Source organism: Crinia signifera, chromosome 9 (assembly GCF_055691185.1).
Source record: "Crinia signifera chromosome 9, ASM5569118v1, whole genome shotgun sequence".
NCBI classification, from domain to species: domain Eukaryota; kingdom Metazoa; phylum Chordata; class Amphibia; order Anura; family Myobatrachidae; genus Crinia; species Crinia signifera.
In genome coordinates this window covers 51,651,716-51,669,626 of record NC_139225.1, presented here as the reverse complement: position 1 = coordinate 51,669,626, position 17,911 = coordinate 51,651,716, and the positions used below count along the sequence as shown (strand labels likewise).

General features: G+C 46.3%; 1 protein-coding gene across 3 annotated transcripts in view; it reads left to right on the top strand.

Annotated features, from left to right (window-relative positions):
* Positions 1 to 249: 249 nt before the first annotated feature.
* The window catches only part of GABRA3 (gamma-aminobutyric acid type A receptor subunit alpha3), a 381,172-nt gene continuing 363,510 nt past the window's right edge, over positions 250 to 17,911 (top strand). For 2 of the 3 annotated variants that reach the window (XM_083159071.1, XM_083159069.1), the window contains exon 1: positions 251 to 784. The gene's annotated coding sequence lies outside the window, so the exon portion shown is untranslated. Of the gene's footprint in view, positions 785 to 17,911 lie in introns of all 3 variants that reach the window. The other variant, XM_083159070.1, reaches the window with a different exon arrangement.

The following is a 17,911-nucleotide window of genomic DNA, read 5'->3' as shown; positions in this document are numbered from 1 at the left end:
ACATGGCTGTCATTCTGCATGTAACATGTGTAATTGTTTTAGCAAGATGTGTGCTGAAAATATAGTGCATAGGTGTAACAATTTATGAACTATACATAAAAATTCAATCTTCTCCTACTATAGTCAATTGCCATTCCTTTTCAGAAGCCCAGACTGTCATTCCTTTTTGTACGTCCCTGGTATCTGGACTTGCATTAATGCGAATGGAAGGGAGGTGTAATGGGGAAGCAGAAGAGGAGGGGGAACAGGAGGGGGGGTTTCCCTTTCTGTCACCGTATGATGTCAGCCAGCTCTCTCTCCTGCATCTGGAAAAGGCTCCGTTTGACTGAAAGAAACGGAGGCCATAATACATAAATCATTTACCAGATAAATATCCATGAACAAGAAAGAACATCCTGGGGGATTGGATTTTATCAGCCGATACCACATCTGTGCTTACTTATTATATTGCCTAGAATACAGAATTGCTTTTTTGAAGCATCACCTGCTTGACTATTGCATAGTCGGCTCCATGTAGCCACGGGCACTAAAAGATGCAATTTGTGGCTAGTCGTGGACCCCACAGACTGTGACACATCCACTAATTGGTGAGATCCTTCACTGCACAGCACGAGGAGCACGCAACATCGTAACAGGATCACTGGGTATTCCTGCATTTACCGTGACAGCAGGGGCTACGGTGCATGCTGGGCTGCAGAACCTGGGATAAGTAGGACTACCTAGGGACGGATGCAACCGGGGAGCAGCAGGTGCTCATAACAGGGACCCTACGTGGTGCGAAACGGTAAGATCACCAGATGACTGATCTCGTGTTAGGGTGTTATTGTACTGTGTAAGTATGTAATATATATATATATATATATATATATATATATATATATATATATATATATATATATATATATATATATATATATATATAATTATCACACACACTTTCGTAAACACACACACACATGCAAATAAATATGTACGTGCTGTATGTATATGGTTTTTTCTACAGTGTGTAATATTGTCAATGCACTGTAGGCTGTGTAGGGTAATGTTGAAATGTTTATGCTATAAATACAATTTGTTATGACTGTTTTGTTGTCTGGCCCTCATTGTGTCGGTGACTGCTTTTATACCACTGTATTATAGTATGTTTAATTGTGTGCAGACAATTTTACATAGAATTGACTAGTCCCTTGTACACACCAGTAATGTGTTGCTTTGTGTGATCCAGCCAATGTTCCCCACTCAGTGTTTGCAATGCCCACCTGTGCAGTAATTGTCTCCCAGTGTTCATTCATGTGTTGTCAGGCTGAACCGAAACATCTTGAAACGACTTTAAACTACGAGAGACTTCAATATAATGTTAATGTCTTTGGGGGTTTTGCCCCATAAAACATATCCCTGTGATGTCACACACCCCACTCTTTCCACACACCTGCTGAGTTATCTATTTCAGAAAGCCCCTACATTCCTCCTCTGGGATCTTTTATAGTGGCTGCTCTGATCCTGTACTGCCCCCCCCCCCCCCCCCCCCCCCCCCCAGGTTTCTAGGTCGACAGGGTTCTAGGTTGACATGGGTGAAGGTCAACAGGTGTCTAGGGCGACATGAGACAAGGTCGGCATGGGTTTAGGTCGACATATGCGTTAAGTCGACATGGGTTTTAGGTCAACAGGTCATTAGGTCGACATGGGTTTTTCACTGTTTTTTTTACCCGGATGTCGACACAGTCAACGTTGACACAGTTGGAAGTCAACCGCTGCCCCTCGCGATGCTTCGGGCACAGTGCTTCGCTGCGCTCGGCACACTATTTTATTCTCCCACCATACCCTGGTGGATGGTAGGGCATGAAATACCGCCTGTCGGCTCAAAAAACTGTGAAAAAACCGATGTTGACCTAACGTATAGGTCGACCTTGTCCCATGTCAACCTAGACACCTGTCTACCTAGAACCCTGTCGACCTTCCCACCTGTCGACCTAATGACTGTCGACCTAAGCGCTGTCGACAATACGACCGTATCCCATCTGTACTGATCTGCAGTTTATCAACCAGACTATGGGCCAGATGCACTAAGCTTCAATAATGATAAAATGGAGAGTGATAAACAACCAGTCAATCAGCTCCTACCTGCCATGTCACAGACTGTGTTTGAAAAATATCAGGCAGGAGCTGATTGGTTGGATGTTTATTACTCTCCATTTTATCACTTTTGAAGCTTAATGCATCTGGCCCTGAGTATCTAACTCTCCTGTACTGCACTTCACCTGTACCGAGCTGAAGCTTGTTACCAACACACTACCTTGAAGTGTTGCCTGTGTTACCCAGACACAATCTCTCCATTACTGTGCTGCTGTCTATAGGCCTATACACACTGCGCAATTTTAAGCTGAAAGCAGCTCAGTTTTGTCACTTGAGCTGCTTTCAGCTCAAAAGTCGCACAGTTTACAGGGGCATCATGGCCGGGCCACCACTGCTGATCTGCTGGTATTACCAACAGATGAGTGACGAGGTGGATGGCTTTCCATAACGTCCTGCCAGTGACGTGCGGTGAGGTTCATAGTTGGTGAGGCAAACACTGTGTTCATTTAAAAACACACTTATTTGACACAAACACACAGTACACACCTCTGTCACTTTACACAAATACACAGTTATACACTTCTGTCCCTTAATACAAATACACACAAGTCTGTCCCATAACACAAACACATGTGACATTTAAAAAAACACAGCCCCCACCCTCCACAAGTGCTAAACACACATTAGGTTAGAAAAGGCACTGCTTACCCAAGTAGAACGACAGACTGGCAGCAGTGACAGGAGCCTTACTGGGACAGGCACCCGGAGACAGAGTGCCGGCAGGAGGCGGAAGAGGGACCCCAGACACTAAAGGGGAGCACAGCCTGATAGCCAGCCCAGCATGGAAAAGGCCCCCCCCCGCATTAGAAGTCAGCTGACGAGCAATGCGGAGGAGCCCGGCAGCCCCCCCGCCCGCATTACAAGTCAGCGGGCGAGGAATGCAGAGGAGCCCGGCAGCCCAGCATGGCACCGCCGCTCCCCCCGCCCGCCCGCATTACAAGTCAGCGGGCGAGGAATGCAGAGGAGCCCGGCAGCCCAGCATGGCACCGCCGCTCCCCCCACCCTGCCCGCATTACAAGTCAGCGGGCGAGGAATGCAGAGGAGCCCGGCAGCCCAGCATGGCACCGCCGCTCCTCCCACCCCGCCCGCATTACAAGTCAGCGGGCGAGGAATGCAGAGGAGCCCCGCAAGCCAGCCCAGCTCCCCCCCACACACGAGCCAGGGCTCCGCTGTATAACAGTACTATACTATAGGCCAGGGGCGTAACTAGAACTTTGTGGGCCCCATAGCAAAATCTTACTAGGGGCCCCCCTCCCACCTCCGCCATTGCCATTACACTGCCACTTAGGAGGGCAAAAGAAAGAGTGAAGGAGTATGCAAACAAAGGCAGCGTCGGGAAAAGAGAGAAAGAGTTGAGAAAGAGAGCAAAAGAGGGATGGTCAGGAGAGCAAGAGAAGGATTCATGGAAAAAAAGGTAATGGGTGATGTAACGAGAGAGAATGGGGAGAGGGAAGAAAGAGAAGAGGGGAAGCGTGGGGATAGAGGTCAGGGGCAGGGATATAGAGATGAAAAAGACTAGGGCAGTGAGAGAGATTAATAGGGGTGAGACAGAGAGATGGAGGGGAGTCAGAGAAAATTGAGAGAAAGAGGGGACAGGGAGAGAGAGAGAGAGAGCAGAGGGAGAGATAAAGACAGGAGATAGAGGGGTGAGAGATGTATGGGACAGTGAAAAAGAGAAGAGAGACAGGGGTAGGGGGAGAGAGATGGGTGACACAGAAAGGGAAGAGAGACATGAAGAGTGAGACGGGAAGGGAGAGAATGGGAAAGGGGGAGGGATAGAGATGGGGGTGAGATAGTGCTGGGAAGAGATGGGGTGAGAGAGTGGGGGGAAGAGAGGGGGTTGAGAGGAGAGGGAGAGAAATAAATGAGAGAGGGGGACTGAGGGAGAGAGACAGAGGACTGATGGAGAGACATATATTAGTGACAGAGAGAGGAGGGCTGAGGGAGGAGGAGAGAGATAGAGAAGGGGGAGACAGGGAGAATGTGGAGTGCAGGTTGTGAAACTGTATACAGTACCTCTCTCCTCTTTCAGTGAAAGCAATGACTTTTCATTAGCCCCAGTTACCGTGCTCACCGATGATAAGACCCACTGCCAGCGCGTTGATAGTCGACACCTCAAGCACCGCCTGATCTCAAGCACTTCTACCGGGTGTCTCCCCCACCTCTGCCAGGTCTTAAGTACTGCTGCTGGGTGTCTCCCGCACCTCCGCCGGGTTTTATGGTTATCCACACCCCCTCCACGTTGTTCCTCCGCTGGGTCTCAAGCACTGCTGCTGGGTGTCTCCCGCACCTCCGCCGGGTCTCACGCACCGTTGCAGTGTCTCACTTACATATGCGCTGTGTTGCCCCTCCACTAAGTCTCGCGCAATGCAGCCAGGTCTCACAATAGCGCCGGGTCTCTAGATCCCTGCTCACAGCCGCTGACAACGTGGTACAGTTAAAAAAATATAGATTTTTTTAAGAACTTGAAGAGGGTGCAGGGGGTTGCCTCTGGCCTGGGCCCCCCCAGCTGCTGGGTCCCATCTGCCTAAATGAAAGCACGCCCCTGTCACTGAGGCAGCGCGACTGTGCCCAATCACATCTGTCTCAGTGACAGGGGTGTGCTGTCATATAGGCAGAAAAGCACATCCCTGTCACCGAGGCACCGCTATAGGTGCCGCCTATACACCTTTTTTTAAATGAGCTTTAACAGCCCTGTTCTAAGCCCTGCCCACTGCCCGCCCCTGACAGTCTAACTGACAGTCCATAACTGTAATATGGACAGTGGGAGGCACCGCTCTTGGTGCCTCCTAAACGAATGAATAAAAAAAACAAATAGAGTAAAAATTATTCTAATAATACAAAGCATATACTTATGACACATACTATGTGTCATAAGTATTTTCTTTGTATTTTATTATTATTTTAATCATTAATGACAGGGGAGGCACTGCCTCCCCTGCCTCCCCTGACTGCACGTCCCTGCGTCCTGCTATGGATAGTCATCCACCCACTGTAAAAATCTCTGGCCAGGGGGAGAATTGTTCAGTGTGTATGTAGTGAGTGAATTTTCAGGCCAGAGATTTTCACATCATTGCTGTCCATTAGGGTTGCCACCTCTCACGGATTTCCAGGATTCTCCTGTTTTGGGTGGCAACCCTACCAGAGACTTTTCCACTCTCCCGGAATCCAGGCTCACCTCCATCCCTCCACTGCCACATCCCCCTTTAGTGCTTGCTTCCGCGGTCCTGCGGAGTGGGCTGTCTGTAAGACGCACCACCCACCCACCGCCAGTGGCTGCCGCTTGCAGCCGACTGTGGCCTCTGCTCCGCTCCATCCGTCAGTCCTGTGACCACTCTCTGGAGTCTGTTCAGACAGTCCTCCTGCCGCTGCTGCCAGCTGCCCTGGCCCTGGCCACCAATGTACCATTAGGTAAACTTATACCGAAAAATTGTATTGACCAAACGAGGGTGTATAATTAATGTGTGTGTGTGTGTGCGTATATATACTGTATATGTGTGTGTATATGTATGTATATATATATATATATATATATATATATACAGTGGTCGAAGTGGAAATTTTGAAGTGGGGGTATGAAAATTTTGAAGTGGGGGTATGGAAAAGTAAAGAGTGAATATAGTGCGCACCTTCGGACACCCCCCTGTCCATCAACGTCCCCTGCCAGACTGCCCCGTTGTACAGGGGTATTACAAAAGCACAATATGTGCTGCTGAGTGATCAGAGAGCATCCTGAGGGGGAAAAAAAAACTTTTTTTTATCTTCAGATTAAAGTGGGGGTATGCCATACCCCCGTATACCGCCCCACTTCGACCACTGTATATATATATATATATATATATATATATATACAAAAGAATAAGGGATAGCGCACAATGAGCAGTATATTCAGGTAAAATTTATAAAGAAATAGCAGCTCACTTACATATATGTAAGTGAGCTGCTATTTCTTTATAAATTTTACCTGAATATACTGCTCATTGTGCGCTATCTCTTATTCTTTTGCATACAAAACTCTATCCGTGGGTTCGGTTTATTGGAGAAACTGCACCGTACTACTATTGTGATTTGAAAACATCTCTAAGGACTAGCGCAGCCTGTCTGTTTTCCTATATATATATATATATATATATATATATATATATATATATATATATATATATATATATATATATATATATATATATATATATATATATATATATATATATATATATATATATATATATATATATATATATACATATACACACACAGTGGTCGAAGTGGGCCGGTATACAACGGTATGGTATACTGCCACTTCTCCACTGTGAGGTTTTTTTTAAGTAATAGGAGTGTGCAGACTAGTGTCTGCACATTGCCTTTACTTTATGCAGCGTCGTGGGATGAGGCCGGTCGAGGGAATGCATAGAGACTCAGCGGTGGCTGACTTTCAGTCCCACTGGCCAGATGCTGCAGATAGATCGCCGCCTGGCAGAAGTACTGTACAGCTGTCCGTACAGTACTTCCGCCCGGCGCCCACCGCAGCCTGGCAGCGATCTATCTGCAACATCCATCTCTGGCCAGCGGGACTGAAAGACAGCCACCGCTGAGATTCTAAATATATTAAGAGGTGAGGTGAGGTGACGGACGGGAAGGGGAGGGGAGGGGAGGGGAGGGGGAAGTTTCACTGGCACTGGGGGTCAATATGTATTTGGCACTGGGGGGCAATGTGTATCTGGCACTGTGGGGGCAATGTGTATCTGGCAATGCTGAGGGTACATGTATCTCGCACTGTAGGGGCATGTGTATCTGACAATGTGACCATGCCCCCTTTTAATGTGGCAACGCCCCCTTTTAATGTGGCAACGCCCCCTTTCCCCCAGCGCAAGCGCATAATTACATCCATAACTTTTGCATACCCCCACTTCTAAATTTCCACTTCGACCACTGTGTGTGTATGTGTGTGTGTGTGTATGTGTGTATATATATATATATATATATATATATATATATATATATATATATATATATATATATATATATATATATATATATATATATATATATAATGTAAGAATAGGCACTTTAATACATGTCTGTATTCATAGACCACACCCGCTTTTTTACTAGGCCACACCCACTTCCACGGGAGCGGGCGCACGCATTATTATGATGTGGGGGGGGGGGGGGGGGGTGGATCTCCAGGAATCCATGAAGAGTGAGGTGGCAACCCTACTGTCCATACATGCTGGGCAAAATCCCCCCAGTGTGTAGAGACCTTATCTCCCAGACACTGCGGGGGAAATTCACTAAGATGAATTCGTAAAAAAAAAATTGTATTTCCATAGTAAAATACGATTTTTTGGGGGCGTAATCGTATTTTTGGCATTTACTATGCCAAAAATACAAATATTCATATTTATGGCACATTCGTATTTGTATTTACAAATAGGAATGTATACACCATCGGCAAATACGAATCACCATTCAAAAGAATGGTGATTCTTAATTTACTAACCGGCCATATTTTCAATACGCGTATTAGCGTAAAACGGACGCTAATTGCCGGCCAAATACGCCAAGAAAATACACATCATTTTCCTGTCGTATTTGGCTTTAGCCTGCATGGATCAGTCAGATCCGTGCAGCTTCAGTGTTAAAAATAAATAAATAAAAAAACGACGTGGGGTCCCCCCCCCACGGCCTTAGCCAGCAACAGGCTGAAAGAGCTGGGGCTGGTAATCAAAAATCAGGAAACCGGCCAAATAGGGGCTTCGCTGAATTTTTAAAACCAGCCCTAGGCTCCCAAAATACGGGGGACAAAATTGACTAGGGGTCCCCCGTATTTTAAGAACCAGCCCCAGGCCCAACCAGCCAGCAGGGTAATGTCACAGCCGGGGACTGCATGCTGGGACATAGAGAACCACAAGTCCCAGCATACGGCCCATTAATGGGCTTGCTGGGACTTTTAGTTCCACAGCAAAACCAATAGTTAAATAAAATCACACTGACACATAAGAAAAATAAAACTTTAATACATAGATAGCCCATACATACTAATACTTACCTACAGTATCTTGAGCCCATAGGTAGCCCTTGGTACAGGTACAGGTCCTGGTCCGGTGTCGGCGTCCTGGTGCGGGTACGGTGTCCGAAGAAATCTATAGGGGACCTGTGGACGCAAATTATACTTACAAGTCTCCTCCAGCGAAGATCTGGTCCTCTTCTTTCCTAAAGTAGTTTGGGTCTTCAGAAAACAAAAAAGTGCAAGTGTCCCGGTACCGTCTCGTCTTGCTAAAACTACTGAGGACATGACATTTAACTGCCACTAAATATGTGCAAGAAAATGATTGATTGGCATTCAAATTCAGTGTCTGAGATAGTACATAAACTTTGTTTCATGTTTTGAAACCTTGTTTTATGCACAAATAAAATATATTTGTGTGTATTTCATGTGTTTGTACAACATAAATGCAAGATACATCATTGAAATATAAAAATATTCTAAAATATGGAATAATCCATTATCCAAAATTCTTCTGGCTCCAAGCATTTTGGATAAGGGATACCTGTACTTTACTCGTTAATCATTTGTGCAAGGGCAGTCCCTGGCAAATGTTGGCAAAAAAAGCTTAATTGCAGAAAGTGAATGGAGAAGAAAAAATGCATCACATATAGGAGGTTATTCTGGTTGGTGCGTAAATTGCCGAATTCTTTCGGAGCGGTCCGCACGCCACGCTGTGCGGACATCGTAAGAAGAAACGCCCACCAGTCCTCCGCATTCGGACGGACTCACACTTTAAGAAGAGGGCGTGTTTACGGACGACATCCAAACCGTGCGGTGTACACACACATATTCTGCACGGTCTTACAGCGTCTGCACGGTCTTACCGCGTCAGAACGGACGGGAACGTGCCCGTACGCACCGATGCGGTGTATTTCCGCAAAACTCACCACTATCATCGGAACTCATACATCACACACATGACACACTTATGCAATTAGGCTACCTCATTAAAAAGGGATTGTTTTTAATGGTCATCTATTAATTCTCAAATTGATAATTAAACACTTTACTACCACTTTAGATTAACCCTTACATCATGCTAAGTTCAAAACATTCTTTCTTGCCACTTTACGCCCATGTGTTATGTATGCATATTACGTCATAAATTATTCTTCACATTCAAACATACACATACACACACTATGTACATCTTTACATTACCCTTCACTTTCAAGCACTTGTATGCAATAAACCCATCTATATACTGTATATACCTTTTGCACCTTACATAAATAAACATCACTATTTATACTTATACTGTAAAATAATACAATAACATACAGACCACTTCTAACTTTCCACAAAAAATGTATTTAAATATAAAAAAATGAAAAAAATTAAAGTAGCAGGTCGCAAAGGTCCTGCACATCCGCAGCCAGGATCAGCAGGTGCTGGCGCAGCCTTAGGAGGGCCCCTCTCACACCCTCGCCTTCTTCCCTCTGGTCACATGTTAAAGGGGGTTCAACATTAATTATGCTATTCAGGTAGACATTGTACAGTCAATCCTAAGTACCTACAGCATGATAAATCATACATACAAACAATTACATAGGCAATAGTGTTTGTAATGAAAAAAAGAACTATGATGGTGCCACACACACACACACACACACACACACACACACACACTGGCTTACACTACAGAATATGTGACTGATAAAATTGCAAATGTATGTATCAAAATCACAACAACACTTGAGCCTCACTCACACTTGTCCTGCCTTAACACTCACCAATGTACTAGAAAGCTACATCCACTAGAACTTGTCACATTTTGCCATCCGTATAAACCTGCATGTCACTGCTTAATAGCTAAACTGCATGATAGATAGATAGATAGATAGATAGATAGATAGATAGATACATACATACATACCACATTAAAAGGCTAGGCTAGTCCCTCTACCCCTTACTTCATGAATCATTGTGACATTGCCAGATAGGTGAAAGTGCAGCACTAATCCTCTTCCATGCACCAAACAATTTCTAAGGTAAATCCATCCTACATAATAGCTTTCAAATATACATGGCAACAACACGGGCCCACTGGCTAGAGGGGAGCCCAGGGGAACTGCCCACTTGTGACTCCATTATAAATCACGCCTGGCCATACTCCATTGATGTTTTATTTGTGCTTGTATAGAAAGACCCTCCATAAATAAACACTCATCACCTACATGAGCCTCCAGATTCCACGTTTGCAGCATGGCCCTATAACCCCAAAGTGTGTCTGTTGTTATCCATTTGTTTGGACTAGTCTTTACTATATTATAGCAAAATGTAATCAGCTGTGCGACATATCAAACTGTACCTAAATAAGTCAGTAATGAGGCGTTACGTCTACTTACCACTGCCTGCCAGCTCCACAATATCAGCATCCTCCACGTTGGGAGGTGGTGGGAAGTTTGGGATGGGTAGGGATAGCTTCTCCTGCTCTTGGTACACGGGGGGGGGGGGGGGGGGGAGGAAGGTAGAATGAGGAGGTTGGTGAGTGGCTAGGGGGAGGGGTGTGTCTAGGGGGAGTGGAGGTGAAGTTTTCAGCCTCATGGCGGCCCTCATCCTCCTCCTCCTCCTCCTCCATCTCCACCTGTCCCGCCTCCTCCACCTCCACCTCTACCTACACATCCTGGGCCACCTCCGGGGCCTCCTCCTGGGCCTCCTCACGGTCCTCGTCACAGGCCTGTCTGGCTCTCTCCCGCGCTGTGGGTTAAACAAACAAAATGGTTGAGTGTCATTTGACATTCTAATTACTATTACAAGTACATATCATATCCACATTAATGCATGTGATAGAGGAAGTATCACACATATAGTATATGCCATTTCTAAATCATCAACACCCAATTGACCTCATGTAATATAATTATTTAATAATGTGAAAATGAAAACATTCACTGTTAATTATGTGTGTTTTGCGTCAATCCTTACAGCGTTCAAGACGCCACCTCAAACCCTGCAGTAATTCCGGCTGCCGCCGACGCAGGTCGGACCATCGCCTCTCCAAATGGGCGATGGTCCGCCGCACATTTGTGCGGGCAAATATTCTGCGCCGGGCTGCAACGTAGGCCCGGCGCTTGTCCCTATTGGATATATAGGGCCCTGCACGTCCCAGCCTCCGCTCCATAACGGAGACCAGGGCCAGCAGCTCCGCAGTGCTGAAGGGCGCTGCTCGTTGGTACGAAGCCATTTTACCAATGGCACATGAAAAATATTCATGTCCTGTGATTGGTTGTTAAGTGTAGTATTTGGTATTAACTTTGGCACGGCCACAATCGCATTGATCTTGTGCCCTTAATAGTGGTATGCGATGGCCCCCGACGCGATGGACCCGATTTCCCATTCAAATGCATTGAAAAGTTAAAAAATTGGGTCGGTCGCGTCGCATGCGGCTAAATAAGCATTAAATAGTCCCGACGCGATGGCCCCGATTTCCCATAGGGAACAATGTTAAATGCCTCAATTTACCCAAATCAACAGGGAACAATGTTAAATGGTCCAGCAAGCCGCAAAAACACCCCATAACAGTGAAATGGCCCCCCAAAATTAGTTAACGCCACCCCACGATCAACGTGAACCCGAAGCGCGGCGAGCGGCGGCGGTACGCGTCCTACGACCTTTTCATACCCCCACTATCCACGTCGGCGTGGAGTTGAGAATAGAATAGTGTGGCGAGCCACCGAGCCCGAAGCGTGGCGAGCGCACGTGGATACCTTCACAGGTAAACGCGTCTCTTTGCGGGCTTCACAGGTGTCCGCGTCGCCACGGACACCTGTGAAGCCCGCGAGGGGACGCGTATAACTGTGAAGGTATCCGCGTCCCCTCGCGGGGATCGCCACGCTTCGGGCTCGGTGGATCGCTGCGCTCGCCACACTATTCTATTCTCAACTCCACGCCGACGTGGATAGTGGGGGTATGAAAAGGTCGTAGGACGCGTACCGCCGCCCCTCGCATGCTCGCTGCGCTCGCCACGCTTCGGGTTCACGTTGATCGTGGGGTGGCGTTCACTACTTTTGGGGGGCCATTTCACTGTTCAGGGGTGTTTTGGGGGGTTTCTGGACCATTTAACATTGTTCCCTGTTGATTTGGGTAAATTGAGGCATTTAACATTGTTCTCTATGGGAAATCGGGGGCATCGCGTCGGGACCATCGCAAGCGATTTTTTAGCACGCATGCGATGCGACCGATCCGATTTTTTACCTGCGATGCCCCAGATTAGAATCGGTGTGGCTGTGCTAGGAAACAAGTACCTTAACTTTATTATTCATTTTGACATGCACAATGTGTATGCGCTACAAGAATCGGCTAAAACATCGCACCGCCAAGCAACGCTTGCTATCGGTTGGCATCGCATAGCTGTACTTCGCATTACTTACTGTATGCATTTATGTGTATGTGTACATTTATAAGAAAAAACACATACACATACTTGCAGTTCTCCTGACTACACCATTATATTGGACACATTATACACCTAAGCTGCCTGCCTGGCTCCTACTTCCAATATATTTAAAAAATACCCCCATAAAAAAAAAAAAAAAATATATATATATATATATATATATATATATATATATATATATATATATATATATATATATTAATAAATATTAAATCTACAAATGAATTAATCACCAACACATACCAAACATACATGGTGAAAAAAGTATGAAAAACAATCTACTTACCAGACATGGATGATGACATCAGCTACAATATTGGAAACATACTGTACAAAACATTTCAAAATCTATGTACAAGGTATAATTGTGACCTGCAATATTGGACTAAAAGCAATACACCTCAAACATAATACGTAGTGCAATTGATATTGGCATTAAGAGGCCATGGTGCCTAATTGTGAATTTCGAGGACACAAAATTAACATCATTTTCCACCTTGATGGGTGTAATTGATCAGAAATTGGGTTGGTCTGTGCAACATTCAAAAATGTACCTGAAGAATCTTTGGGCAACAGAGTCCCGCAGCTGGTATCCCCGACGGCTTTCCGGGGAGCGGGATGGGCGCAGGGGAGGATCTTGCGGCTCAGATGGAACATCCCACTCATCAAAGGGTATCTCATGCCGCACAGCTATGTTGTGAAAGAATGCACACAAGCCCACAATCCTCGACACCATTTCAGGCGCATACTGTAAGTCACCACCAGTCCGGTGGAGCACTCTAAATCAACCCTTTAACAGGCCAATTGAGCGCTCCACCACTTGCCTGGTGGCAACATGCGCCCTATTGAATGCCTCCTGTGGGCCTGGTGCTGGGGAGCTGTACGGCGTAAGCAGCCAGGGCATACATGGGTAACCGGAGTCACCCAGAACCCATGCATCACGGCCTTCAAGCTCTTGGAGTCTCTGCCAAATCCCGGTTTAGCGGATAACATAAGAGTCATGGGCACTTCCGGGAAACTTCGAGTTGAAGGCGAGAATTTCCATGGATGGGCCACATACCACCATCACGTTGAGTGAGTGGAACAATTTTCGGTTCCTATAGATCTTCTCACTTCGTGATGGAGGCACAAATGGTACATGGGTGCCATCCACAGCCCCTATCACATTAGGGAAGCCAGCAATTTGATGGAATGCCTGCTGGCTTCTGTGAAGGGTCTCTTGGGCAAAAGACATGGCAATGAAGTGCCCCTTGTGCCTAAACATGGCTGACGTCACACGCCTCAGGATTCTGCTGAAAGCAGGCTGGGATATTCCAGCAAGTACTGCCACTACTTGTTGGAATGATCCTGAGGCACAGAAATGCAAGACCGCCAGCAGCTGAGTGTGAGGCGGAATTCCCGTCGTGAGCCCATGACAAGGTTCTAGATCACTCTCAATTAAAGAGAGTATATCTAGAATGACATGTGGGGGTAACCGGTACCTAGTAAGTACCTCATCGGGCATCACAAAGAGTGTCACCCGTGTGCGAAAGATTCTTGCACGTCCTAGCCTCCTTGGGCGACGAGTGGGTTGCGCCGTAAGTGCCCTTAGCCCATTAGCCACAAAGTCCATTATTGCTTCAGCAACCTACAATAAAATGATCAAATGAAATGGAACACCTATGCAAAGAATGCTCCTCCCAAAAAATTTGTAGAATAATATGAATCCATAAGTACAATAGACGGCCGCCCAGTCAAGTCACGAATATCCATAATGATCTACAATGATGTAACAATAATATTACCTCACCACACAACTATTTAAACACAAATATCTCTATTACATTTAACACCTAAACACTAATTAAGTATTATATCTAAGAACAATTGATCATGAAATCATGTAGTCAGACACATGAATGACAAATTGAAAGAAATATGAAAATGCATGGGACATCAAAGTGTGCGCCTTCAGATGGTGTGAAAGGGAATGTTGTAACATGAATAACCTCCATTGTGAACTGTAACAGTATGGGACACATTTCAGCTATTGATGGGACATGTAGTTCACCAATATATGGTGGCCCACAGGTTTAACACCTGTGTGTTAAATGGTGGCCAGGTAACATGATTCATTAATGCTAACAAGCCTTTGCTGAACAAAAACTCTTTGATATGTGAACAAATGTTGCATACATTATTACCCTTACATTGTTAATGTATATCATCTCTACAATAACCATGGGAGAACTTACCTTAGACCCGGCCACAATACAGATCTGGAGACAAATGAATCTAGCATCAAACCACTATTTATAGGCCTATCACATGTGTTGTACATGACATCAGTGATGACTATTGCATGACTTGTGGGGTGGATTTCAAAATGGATTTGGTTACTTACATTTGTTGTACATTCACAACAATAGCACAGTACTGATGAACATTCACAGATAGCATTTAGGATTTTATAACGTTGGAGGTGGTCATTATAGAAAATATTACAACATTTCACCTAAATTAGACTTTGAAGGTACGCCTGGTTTTGTTAAATCGATTTGCCGCTACTATGGACGTGGCCTATGCGCCGCACAAACAGCACGGCGTACGCTGCCGTACGGAACGCTGCCGCAAAAAACACAGGGTGGAGCTGAAGTACGCCACTGACAGAAGGTGTGCTAGAACCACAAAATGGTGTTGCAAACATGGCTGGCTCTCATTCTGAGGGAGAGCAAGACTTCCAAAATCTCATGGAACGCCTGGACTCCAGCACCTCCTATGTGCCCCGCCAACAACAGGAATTTGGAGGAGAGCAGGCAGCTGGCCCCTCTTCTGCCTCAGCAGAATCATTGGGAACACAGCAGGTGGCTTCCCAAGCTAGTAGCATGGCCAGCACTTCAGGTACAGCGACAGGTGGCCGTGGTCAAAAGAGCCCAACAGAGAATCCAGACACCAGGAACATGGCATTCGAACCGCAGGAGCTTGCCATTCTGGTACCCCGTGCAAGGGATTGGATAGAGTGTCCACAGGAGAAGCTGACACACACCAGGAAATGGAAGATTTGGGATGACATAACCGCGGAGATTAATGTGGTAGCTCCACAAGTTCGTGAGAGGGAGCATGTGAAGAAGAGGCAAGTTAAAGTGTGCTACATTTGTGCAGAAGTAGACCAGTAATGTTTGTATTATATGTTAGATGGAGTTGGTGAATGGTCGGTCACGTTGCTAGGAGCAACAGACATGATTGGCATGTCTCTTATTCTATATTTATTGGAGGCTGAGTGGGAATGTTTGTTCTAAGTGTTGTGTTTATAGTTTAACATAATGTAAGTTATGTAGAAAGAAGCACACGTTGAAATCGGTAGCAGATTACAATGCATGCTACATCAAACGTCAGGGGTGACATGTATTAATATGAGAACTTTGCATGCAGGTGGCACGACTTCAAAACCAACCTGAAGAAGCTGACCAAACGGCGGGCCCACAGCCAAACCTCTGGGGCTGGCCCCATGCCAGCAAAACTGAAGCTCACCCCCCTGGAAGAGATGGCTGCTGGCTGCATAGCCATAGAGGAGATCCGGGGGGTGAGCAACATGGATAGCGAGGCCCCAGCGGAAGTCTTTGCTGCTTATGTAGAAGGTAATTGTTTGGCATGGCATAAGTAGTTTGTACTAATTTTCAAGGAATGTGTTGTAATTGTAATTTTCTCTTTCACCAGCATCCCCGCTGTTTTTTCATGCAAGTCTTCAGGAGGTGGAGGAGTCTGTGCCACCTGCCACCACTGCCAGACATGTGCAGCAGCAGCAGCCACCGGCCACACAGGATGTGGACAGGTGGGTGGAGATGCTTGACCACATTCACCAGCAGGGAGAGATAGGAGCGGCTATCAGAGCGGCTGCGTAGGACGGAGGAGGTCATGATGGGTCTTGTCAGCACCCAGCAGTCCGTAGCTGCCAGCCTGCGGGTGCTGGCAGATCAATCCTGCCGGATGAATGACCTCCTCCAAGACCTAGTTACCACCAATAGGGCCCTATTGGCAGCCGTCTCTGGTGCTTTCCCACCACCAGCACTCCCTGCTGGCAAAAGGGGAAGAGCATCAACCCCTTCGCCATCATCTGCCCCACCTGCCCCACCATCCCAACGTGGCTGTGGCCGAGGAGCTGCTGCTGCACGTGGCAAGGGCCCTTCCAAGGCCAAAATGCCCTGCACATGAACTTGTGTCCACATTAATCTCCACCCTTATGTCTTCCCAAATCTTTCATTTTGCTGTGTGTGTGTATCAGCCTCCTGTGTGCAAACCAATCCCCTGCACAGGGTACCCACATTTGCCCTCGGTTCGAATGCTGTGTTTGATTCCTCTGTTGGCCTCTTTTGGCTGCCATTACTGTCTGCTGTACTTGAAGTGTTGGTGCTATACTTTTCTTGTGAAGCCACCTGATGTGTTCCTAATGATTCTGCTGTGGCTATGTATGTAAATAATACATTTGTTAATTTTTATTTATTTTTCTACATTCCTGGTATGGTACCTTTTAATTTGTTGCATGTGGCAAAAAACATGCTTTTTCAATTTTGTGTTTGACCTTAGTCTAATAAATTTATATTTTGATCCCCAAATGTGTGGTTTTATTGGTAAATGTACAAGTGACATGTATATTTATATTAGTGATAGGAAGTTCTGTCCATTGCTTGCAGTGTAAATGTGTGTAAAAAATGCAGCATATTTCTCTATCATGCAGCAGGTGACACTGGAACTCACATTGGGTTTAGAGCTGGGACAGCTGGGAGCTAGGCACTACTAATTTGATTAGGGAAGGCTGGCTCCTCCCCTCTAAGCCCCATCAGCCCCCAGTTAGAAAATTGTGCTCAGGGAGTTGGTCACCATTCTACCTGCTCCTGCAGGTTGTTCGTTTGTCTACTATCTACACTGTGAATACAGAGCCCTTCCCTGCTTATTTAAAAAGCTTGGGTCCGGGTCTCCTGCGCCCCTGGTTCTGAACCAGGTTGTCGGTCAGGGCCTCTCTAAAGGTGCCTGCCCAGACGTTTTGTGCTCCTGCCAGCCCTATGCTACAAAGGGTCTGCCAGCCACTCAAGCGGTAGCAGCCTCAGGGTAAGTACTATGCTTTTTTGTCCCCCTCCTAACTGCTGCCGTTTTCACGTGCAGCATCACGGTGCCGCCATCTTGAAATTCGCGCTGCCGCTGCAGCGCTGTTCTCTGCCGGCTCTCCTGCTCTGGTCCCCTGTCCTAGTGTTTGTAGGGGCGGGAGTGGAGCGGGCGGTCAGCGGAGCGCTGGGCGCGAGTGAGAGGTGCGCGCTGCGGCGCTGTTACAGACACTGCTGGGGAGGGGGTGATGT